Genomic DNA, 11093 nt, shown 5'->3' with positions numbered 1-11093 from the left:
AAATACACTAAGAAAATACTAAACGTCGGGACAAATGACTCAAAGTGAAATATAAAAAATAATATAGCTGAAAAAATAAAACATGACGAACTTTAATTTTGTCAAATTTTTAGAGAAAGGTGTCAAACGTTTTATTTCACAAGGATAAAATGGATATTATCATTAGTACATGAGGATATAGTTGGCAAGTAAAGGCAACAGTTATTGAAGGCTGAAGCTCCGTGTCTTCCATAAGTTAGAGAAGCTCCAATTTTTGACCTCACGGCTTTTTGATCGAGCTGTCTAAAATTTAAAAACACTTCTCCTTATAGCACTTTATCCAAACGCTCGTTCTGAGCTTAAGAAAAAGCTTAAGTTAAAAAAGCGGCTTATAAGCCCAGCCCAACGCACTCCATGTACTACTAACTTGACTTACCGACTTTCCAATCAAGAATCAACGGAAATCAGTCATTACAGACTGAAAACCAACCGAGCACATAGGATAAGCCATAGGCAAGCCTACCAAGACAAAGAGAAGAAAAAAACATTTTACTATTCAATTATACTCCCTCCATCTCAAATTAGATGTTAATATAAACATAATTTTTATCTCGAATTAAATACAAATTTTGACAAATTTAAAGAACATTAATTATCCTCATGTACTCTTCCACACTAACTTCACCATCTTCACCCACATATCATCCATGAGGATTTTTCAATCTATACAATCACAATTATGTTAGAAAATGAAATAAAAAACATATTTTATTAATTTATATAAAATCCCCTAAATTAACATCTAATTTGAAACGGAAAAAATAATATATAGTATGTACAATAAAAAGACGGCGAAAATTTGCAAAAAACATTAATTTCTTCATTTGAAGATATATATTTAATTAAATTACTCAACATACTGCAAAGAAAATTCATCAAGTTGAAAGAAAAAAAGTTCTACATAAATAGAATGGGAGAAAATGGAACAGGGGCTTCCTATGAAGGTCCCTGGGACTTGGTCACTTGTTTTTCTTTTTTCCTTTTGTCATTTCTGCACATGACAGAGAACAACACAAAACTAATATACAACCTTCCTTGCTTCCTTCCTTCCTCTCCTTCTACATGAAATAGCTAAGGGACTTCTTCTTTCTCGAACCCCCTTCACCGTACAACTCATTCCATTGGAGGAGCTCGTTCATGTTTGTCGAATCAGATGAAACGCTAGCACATACCTGGATACATAAAATTTCGATGAAGCCCCACTTGAATAGAGAAGATATCAAGTTTTGACCATCCAAGATCCAATGTAAAAAGAAAATATTATGTTTTGAAAGAATACCTGCTCGCACGCGTATTTAAAATCATCCAGCTTTAGAGGGCGCACATCATCGGTGCTATGTAATGCTGGAGCAGGTCTGTTCTCTGCCAAAGCTGAACTCTTTTCCTAAAAATTAATTGATAATGCAGCACATGAAATGAATGCGTACTCCAGAATTGCTAATAAACTTTTATATGGCCCACATAAGCCTCTAACAAAGCAATAAAAAGAATAGTCTTATATGATGCACAGCAGAAAATAGAAGATGATGCAATTACTTACTTTCTTCTCCTTCTCCAAAATTTCTCGAATGGGACAATGAGCTGCAGTCACACAGAGATTCTGAAGAAAAAATAAGTAAGAAGGTCAATAAACAAAAGAAACTTGCTTTATGAAATTACATAGGAAAAAAAGTTGTGGGAAAGTAAAAAGTATGTACCTTCAAGTCACTGCCGGAATACCCTTCAGTCAAATTTGCAACTGCTGTCAAATCTACATCAGGTGCCAAGTCTTCTTTAGCTAAGATTATTCTCAGAATCTTCTCTCTGTTTGGCACATCTGGTAAGTTCACCATCAATCTGCACATACAGAAAAAGGTTAAATAAAAATTTGTTATCCAAATGGTGGGTGAATAAACAACATAGACCACACTACACTCACCGTCGAGGAAGCCTCCTAATTACAGCCTCATCAAGGTCAAAAGGCCGATTAGTAGCAGCAAGGACGAGAACTCGTTCCTTATCCTTTGTACGAAGACCATCCCAGTTCATCATAAATTCATTCTTCATTTTACGCATAGCCTCGTGTTCTCCTGGATTTTCACGTCTCCCTAACATGCTGTCAACCTAACAAAAAACCCACATGACATTATCAACCGATGAAACATGTCCAGAAAAAAAGGAAAACATGTACGGCAAAGTTTCGATATCTCAACCAACCTCGTCAACAAAAACTACACTTGGAGCAATTTTGCTAGCGAGAGAGAACACTGCTTTGACATACTTCTCTCCTTCGCCAAACCACTGCATGTAAAATGATATATTAGACAAATTCAAGTCAGAATTTAAAAGAAAGATGCAGATTCACAGCTTTGATCAAGATTAATACCTTTGAAGTAATGCTAGACATCGATATATTTATGAAATTTGCACCAGCCTCAGTGGCAACAGCTTTAGCCAGCATTGTTTTGCCAGTTCCAGGAGGACCAAAGAGTAATATTCCCTTGCATGGCTGTGGTAAAATTTTAAAGATAGAAGACGATCAGAAGATAAGGAGCTCAACACATACAATGTACACAACGAAAAAAGCTGACGAATAAAATCTGTAAAAAAAAAAAGAAAAAACCAAGAAAATTTAATATACCTTAGTAAGCTGTCCTTTACCAAATAATTCGGGCCTTTGAAGAGGAAGCATCACCAGTTCCTTTAAAGTATCTTTGATATTTTCCAAGGCTCCAATGTCATCAAAGCTAACACCAATATCAGTAGGTGGAATAACATCAGCTAAAAGTTTCTTCTCGAATTCGTTTTCCGTCACCACATCCTGAGACAAATGTTTCAACAGTGAACAGACTTCAAAATAATAGCAATATTGAAAGTATGGCATGCCTACTAGACTTTTATCTTGCGGGAAATGTCACGGGGAAGACTTGTCAGCAGTACCTTCAATGATTTTTTCAAGCTCTTGCTTTCATTTTGAATGCCCTGTAAAATGTTGAGCCCATACTTAATGCTGCAAAGCACATCCCAATTGGATTTTAGCCAAAGTGAGAAACAAAAAGGAAAGGAATCTTGTCATTTTCAGTCATAAGAGACATCATTAACTATTAGGCATTGGAAAACTAGTCACAAAAAAGGACAAACCTTTCAGTAGAGATGACTAGTTTTGCATCTTTGACCACCTCAGCATCAGAACAATTCATGAAGTGATGACTTAATGCCCATCCAACTATTTCTCCACACCTGTTTCAAATGTAAAACAGATAGTAGTACTAGTATCAAAGAAAAGGGAAAAGATAATTGATGTCTAAAAGACCGCAAGATTTAAAATCGAGAACTTACTGTCCGAAGTAAGGATTTGGTCTTTAATGCATAGAGTTTCAAGATCAGGGCACTCAAGACCATTAACTATTTTCTCCACACCTGTTTCAAATGTAAAACAGATAGTAGTACTAGTATCAAAGAAAAGGGAAAAGATAATTGATGTCTAAAAGACCGCAAGATTTAAAATCGAGAACTTACTGTCCGAAGTAAGGATTTGGTCTTTAATGCATAGAGTTTCAAGATCAGGGCACTCAAGACCATTTTTGCTGAGAACCTGATGTCATAAACAGGATATTCAATACAGAGCTAATGAGTAAAAAACTAGCAGGTAAATGGAGGAGAATAAGAACTCCAACTAAAATCTCTGAAAAAGGTGAACTAATCAGCTTATTTAACTATCAGCAACTTAAATGAGTGAACCAGTCCAATGATTACACCAGGGTTAAGTTTCTTCTACTTTTTTCCCCAGTGTGCTATATGCCTAGTACTATTACCTCTATAATATATTAATGAACAGCAAACTGGTAATTACAACGATCCAAAAGATGGTCATGTTAATATTTGCACAAGTGTACTCTAGTGAGTAGCCAGTTTGTATGTTTAATGTGTATCTCGAACATTTGTTGGTGTTGAATTCCCCAGTCCATTTGTTTTAATGTATCACTAAGACATAAGCCCTGACAAAAAGAAAGGAACTCACCATTCGAATGCTAACAATATTCGATTGCGCTTTCAAAGTTTCGGTATCGCGGTCCAACTGCTGCTTCCAGTCCAAAAGTACAGCTTCATCCTGCCAAAATTCACAGATATTGAACATGTCCAAAGAAGTTGATAAAAGAACATATCATATGGCAATATTATGAACCAGTACCTGAGGAAGCTGTATAGTCACTTTGTTTGGGAAGAGCCTAGTAACTTGTTTCATTGTTTTTGGCGTTTCTTTACTGCGATCATGAAGTCTACCAAAGTTGTCCTGCAATAGACGCAATATGCATGTGAACTGGATTCTGAAGGAAACAAAATCACTCCCCACAATGTACTATAAAAACCAATCACCGATACAAATAGATTCAAGTTAATAAAAATTATAAAAACTGCCCAACAAAGAGTCATGCTTGTCAACAGATATGGCAAGAGCATATTTTTTTCTGCATGTCCAAATGGCTTAAGGTTTATCATAGCCCACAATGTACTTCAAAAAATAAAGAGCAAAGAACTAAACACTTTCAGTCATCTTTTCAACGACAATGCTTTTTGATAGAAAAAATCATGTCATCTTCCAACCTTTTTTTCTTTTTCCTTCCTAATCCATTTCTATCCATCACTCTTCTTCTTCTTCTTTTGACAAAACAGAATTGTTGTTGCTAACTTAACATTCACTAGCAAATAACTATATGAAAAATGCTGGGATGACAGAAACGGATCACATAATATCATTAAGACACAACAAAGCAGCACTTATGCACAGACTACATAGCACGCAAAAAGAAAAAGAAACAAAAAAGGAGTAATTGGCATACCGGAAAAGCAAGATCAAGCAAAGCTGTTTGGTTGCTTCCAAATTTTGTAAACAGCAGTCCACCGGGATGGGACTGGATACAAGAAAAGGCAGACATTATTAGTGGTTTGAGAAAAAAAGTCCATTCCGCACATCTAAAAAAGGTTAGAGAAATAGAAAAATAGACAGGCTGCTTACTTTCTCCTTAAGTTTGTCCAACTGGGTATGGGAGGCAATTACGACGGACATTCTCGGGTAAAGTATCAAGCTTACTCTTCAGCGATCCGCACACTTCAGTATTACCAGCCAAAGACTTCTCAATGTCTTTCACAAACAAAACTATGGGGCGACTTTTGCTTTCACTATAAGCAACCTAAACATAAAAGAAAATCCATATCTTAGTACTTGAAAGTTGGAACACCCGAAAAACAGTGCTTGATGTACAGTTTACTTGAGAACATCCACTACCTCAAATACTTCTTTCACAGCAACCTTGTCGGAATCATCACCTCCAGGACTTTCTAACTGGAGTGAACTCGCTGAAGGAAGAGTCATATAACAGTGTTGATATAAGAGATAATCAAAATACTAAAAAGAATCGGAAATGTGAAGGCCTAAAAAGGAAAGAGATGTACCAGCACAATAAAAGCCGTGGCCTCCTTCGCACAGACCCCCGAGATCAGTGCCATCTGGAACTGATCTATCAAACCTAACACCAATTTTCGAGGCGCTATTTTCTGCAAAAGGAAGAACGACTTTACCTCGATAACCAACATTTGGTCCCCTACAAGGTAAAGGGAAGGAGACAATAATCAAATTGCACTTTGAAACAAAAAGCAATTGAAAAAAAATGCACAAGGTAGTGTCTCATCCAAGGAAAACCAATCAACTCTGTGTAGTTGGGAGTAATCAATACCTGAAAGGGGGAGTCACATGAGAAATGGCAGAAGATGGACCAACGAACTTTACTCTGTCACCTGAAAATGATACAAAAATGATAAGCGAGATTCCCCATCAGTAATTGAACATGAAGTTGTTTTGAGATTATTAGTTGCAACTTATTAAATATTTTAAAAGATCAGATCATAACTTGATTCAGAAGCCTGAAGCTAGATAGTAAAACTTAAAAATATACGGAACTGTAGTAAGAATAACATGCCTTTCCGAAAAGTGAAAGTTTTAGATGTTGCAGTTGATGCCTCTTGCTTTCGAGGAGCTTGAGAGCTCAAAGTTGACCCGCCTTGTATATCCGCCTCTACACTAGATGCAGGCTTCTTATGATGCAATGCAGCAGCTTGGACTGCTCGTTTAGCAAACATGGATGCTCTTTCACTCCTAGAAGTTTCTTTTACGGTGTTCACAGTATCAGTATCTTTGGCATTTGAGCTCTGCATTTTATAAGCGCATGAGAAACAAACAAATGATTATAAAATGTCCACATAAACAGAGATCCAGTGATTTTACAAGTAATTGTGTTATTTAATAAGCTTCTAACTGCATATAATTTGTCCAGCAGATTTGGTCAGGTGAAAAGACAAATGCTAAAGAATAAATAAAACGAACGGCATACATAAAGTAAGCAATGGCAGCAAAGTCATGTTTATACGGCAAATAGATAGCTCTAGAATAGAGAAATTAAACCAAACGTCAGAGGAACTTACTCCTGGCAACAGAAGAGAATCAACAATCAGTAGCTTAGCACCAAAATGCTTGGCAAGCGCCTTGGCCAGAGTCTCCTGATAAATCTCAGAACCTAAAATTAAATCAACTATAAAATCAGGAACTATATTTAATAAATAATAATAATTACAATAGTATTAATAATATAGCAAAGCATCAATACAAGAAGGTACATAATGAGAAGACAACTTGCCTGCAGGACCAGACAATAATATGCGCGGGCACATTGTCGGAAGATCAGAAGCAAACTTTGCAAATTGATTACACTTTAAGTGTACTAATGTTGATGCTATCAGTACATTCTTTGTTGTATCACTGTACCAATGATAAATCATCATATAAGATATATTTCTTCCACAAATATGCCAGCAAACATAGAGAGAAAACAAACAAAAAGATTCCAGGCAACTAATGAACAAAAGATGAAGGAGTTCAGATAAACAACAGCATAATGAAAAGTGACGGATTTGCCAAACAAGAAAAATGATTAGCATAGCATACAACAAGCAATCTTTTTCTAAGAAAACATAAAAATAAAACACTCTGTCAAACTATATAGAATAACAAGAAAAACTTCACACCTTAGATAATATGGAAAACTCTCAAAGGATGTTTCAATACTCTCAGGACTCAGAATCCGTTCTTGTAAACTATCTTTAAATGCCTGCCGTCTATTCGGTGATATGCATGTTGACGGGTCCAATTCCTTGAGGAGCTGCTCATCGAATATTCTAGATATGCTGCTATTAATCAAGTCAGGGGCCAATGCACCAGTAAACATCTGTAAGATAGTTTGAGTCCCTGCCGATATCTTTCCGGCATGTGAATCCACACAAGCATCAACATCTGGATTTTGGTTTTCGTTCACAGCATCATTCATTGGAACATCATCTTTGTCCTTTGAAGAAACATCAACTGCATCATTGTAATCGGTGCTATCCTTCATATCGAGCACTGGAATACACTCATCGGCCGCATCACAACTAGATGGTGTTGAGGGTATCTCTTTATGGTATTGTGCATCATCGCCAAGTTTAGTGGGTGGAGACAAATGAGATAAATCTTTTCCGAGATTTGAAAAAGAAGCTAATATTGAAGCTCCGTTAACAGCTGAGTGGTCACCTGGTTTTGCCTCAAACTGCAACCCCTTGAGAGGAGCACTCTGGGCTTCAACGATGTTCACCGATGAAGGCAGGCCTGAAGCCGCCAGATTATCATTTGTTAACTGCTGAAAGATCTAGTTTTTTTTTTTGTCAGGGAATGTACCAACTAATGTAAATGTCATTTAATGTTAAAACCCTTACGCAAGTACATATAAATTCACCGAGCTCCTTCCTATTTCTAGTAAAGGAGAATAACCAAAAGTGTCGTGAGTAAAATCTAAAAAAAGTGAGGCCTGATTGCATTTGATTGAGAAGGATACATAGGCATGTCTGCCAGAAGAACTGAAAATCACCTCATCGCCTCCAGTTAAAATCATTCTACTGCTTCTATGGAAAACCTTCCCATTTACTATGACAGAACCTTTTCCCCCTGTGACCTCCAGTAAGGCAACAGATGAACCACCACGCTACACGGAATGATTTGAAAATAAAAAGGATCAGAAAAATCAGAGAAAAATATATAAACAGATCAGAAGCAGTCTCATAGTCCTAGGGAATTTTAAGTTTATACAACAAATCAAGTTTTATTCCCCCAGTTTCAAGCACCTACAGCAAAGTAATGTACCTCTATCTGCTTCAGCTTACACAATGTGTTACTAATGGAAGGATCTTTAAGCCATAAATTTGATTGGGGACCGTGGCCAACTGTGAAAACAGTACCATGCAGGACCAGGTGGTTGTTCTGAAATTAACCAAATGCATACAAGAATAAGAGAATGTAGATTAGATTGACAAACGAGAATCGACATAATAATTACAATATTTTTATTCTTCCTCAGAAGACAAGAAGAATCAACAGTCAACATCAACCTATTTCCTATAGGCAAAAATAAAATGCCATGACAAACGAGAAGTAATCACATGCCAGAAAGAAGAAATATCGCTTCTCCGATATGCCCAGTTTCATAATGTCCTTCACCAACGATTCGGGGTTGGATCATAATTGACGTTGAATATAAAGAATCTACTGCTGGCTAGATACCTTTGGCAGCTAACCCTCTTGAGCACAGTAGTAGCATCTAAATGTGCTGGAAAATTAAAGAATATACAAATGATACCAATCATAAAACCATAAATGACTTTGTTTCATGAAGACACTTGGTGAAAGCAAGCCACAGTAGGTAACTTGTAGGACAAAATTTTTGGGCGAAAAATCACCAACCTCTCATCGACTAAATAACCATATAGTATCAGCAACATTATATCTCATTTCTTACTCTTGCAAAAAATGAGATCCACGTTAATCGCCTCAAGATAGCCTTACAAGTTACAGCCATTTAAAACAAGCTTCAAACATATGTTCCACCATTTCTAATGCAAAAATCATTGAAACATGAATGAAGCAAGCCTCATGCCACTCTGAAGCCTGACAAGATAAGCTGCCACTTCCACACAACAATCCAATTAGCAACAAGATCCATACATAAATAATGCCTCACTCAGCAACAGTAATAAAAGCTTCATAAAAAATATTCCAAGAAATATTTCCATCCATTGGCCCCAACTCCAACAAGATGAGACATATTGTGTCTCAACTCTCAAGCAACACAGGAATTCGTAACCTGCATCAAATCTCACTCTAATTACGAAAACAACAGAGGAGAGTCTTGAGTCAAGAAAAGGATATTCTCTTATTCAACTTACATTCCTGGCCTAAACTTATCGGTCCGCGTGTCTGTAAGTAAGTTTCAGATAAAAGTTTGACCCCTCTTGAAGTGTGGTTCTACACCAGCCCTAAACAGACAAACCTTCTAAATGTAATGAAGTCAAGGAAGATATGAGCCAAATGTTGTTATGCTCATTTCCTATGGCTAACTACCTCAGGTTTAATAACCCCTGGAATACCAGAAATTGCCAATTAAACCCTAATTTTGTGATAACTATTCATAAATCAGGACCATGTGACTAACAAATCATTGATATCAGTATCACAAAACATGCAGCACTGGAAAAAAAGAAAAAAGAAAACAGCTTAACAGCCTGAACAAAAACTATCTATAATGCTGCAACCTATCATTTGATATCTAGCACACTGAAAGAACAACAAAGATAATCTACCCCTTGGAGTTCTCCCTCCCTTAACGTTTTCTTCAACCCCCAAATGTTTCTTGCATGATTGGATCAAACACAGAATTCAAAAAATAAAGTTCAAAGCTTTAAATAATCAATCACACATCGAGGAGGCAAGGAGTTCAAAATATTGAGGGAAAATAAATAAATAAATAAATAGAACCACCCACCAGTGAACACTGTGAAAGAAGCTTTCCCCATGCTTTTTCATCACTCAATTTTCCTGATTTTCTCTGTCTTGTTGACTTTGCTCTGCCATTGGTCACACAGGTAACTTCAGCCTCAGACTTCTTCTCTACCTCCACCCTTTGGCCTGTTCCCAGAGAACGCCAATCAGAAACCATAAAACCCCAACCAAAAAAATAAATCCTTTAACCAACAATTCAAAACGAAAACTTTTCAACTAAAATCTACCAATAGTACCCAAAATATTGTAATGGAAAGAAAAAAATCAAAAAATTTTAAATGGTAACAGAAGAAGAAAAGTGCAATCAAACAATGACCATTCACCAAAACCCGAATCAAACATACATAACACATGCAAGGAGGGAAGATAACATACTGGCGTCGGAAGATTTCTCAGCGGGGACCGTGTCGGTGGTTTTAGCCTGTGGATCAGAGGATACCACCTTCGGGTCACCAGATGCATGCCCTGATTCCTTACTCGGGTCGGTGGCCTCGACAGGGGTCGTCGCCGCCGCATCGTCCGTCGAAGAAGACGGCGTATTCGCCGATGCCTGACACAGATTCAATAGAGAAAATAAATCAGACCCACGTATTTTCTTGAAAAATCAAAATTGAACAGAAAATCAAAATCAAAATCGAACCTTGGATCGTTTGTTGGGAGGAGGGTAGGAGTGAGACGGCGGGCGTTTGGAGGCGGAAGCAGAGCTGCTTCTGGTTTCAACCATTTTTGTTTTTGGTTTTTGTCTGTGTTTTAGTTGAGATGAAGCTGTTTGTTTATATGGGTGTGGGTTTCTTGTGAACGAGAAGAAGACAGAGACAAAGAAGAACAGGTAAAATGATTGCGGGAGATCAGTTGTAAGGTCTTCTTTTACTCACGGTTTCTCCAATTTATATCTTAATTTTTAATTAATTTATTACTAAAAAATTATCAAATTGTTATGATTTTTTTTCCTATGGTCAAATTGTTATGATTTAATACCAATTAAGTAATTTTTTTTGAAAATAAAAATAAAAATAAACCCAACAAAAAGAAAATATGCAAACACAAAAAATATTTAAATATCAAATACGTAGTACTAAAACATAGACGCACCTTTAACCTTAAGAAACTAAAATTAAAATTTTTGGATGAAGAAAGAAGGTGAAGGTCAAACCAA

General features: G+C 36.6%; 1 pseudogene; it reads right to left on the bottom strand.

The window, feature by feature from the left end:
- Nucleotides 1–1097: 1097 nt before the first annotated feature.
- LOC139881310 (uncharacterized) lies at nt 1098–10661 on the bottom strand (annotated as a pseudogene).
- Between the last annotated feature and the right edge of the window lie 432 nt (nt 10662–11093).

Source organism: Rutidosis leptorrhynchoides, unplaced genomic scaffold, assembly GCF_046630445.1.
Source record: "Rutidosis leptorrhynchoides isolate AG116_Rl617_1_P2 unplaced genomic scaffold, CSIRO_AGI_Rlap_v1 contig140, whole genome shotgun sequence".
In the NCBI taxonomy this organism is placed as follows: Eukaryota; Viridiplantae; Streptophyta; class Magnoliopsida; order Asterales; family Asteraceae; genus Rutidosis; species Rutidosis leptorrhynchoides.
Note: the sequence above shows the minus strand (reverse complement) of the source record. Positions and strands in the feature narration are given on the sequence as shown.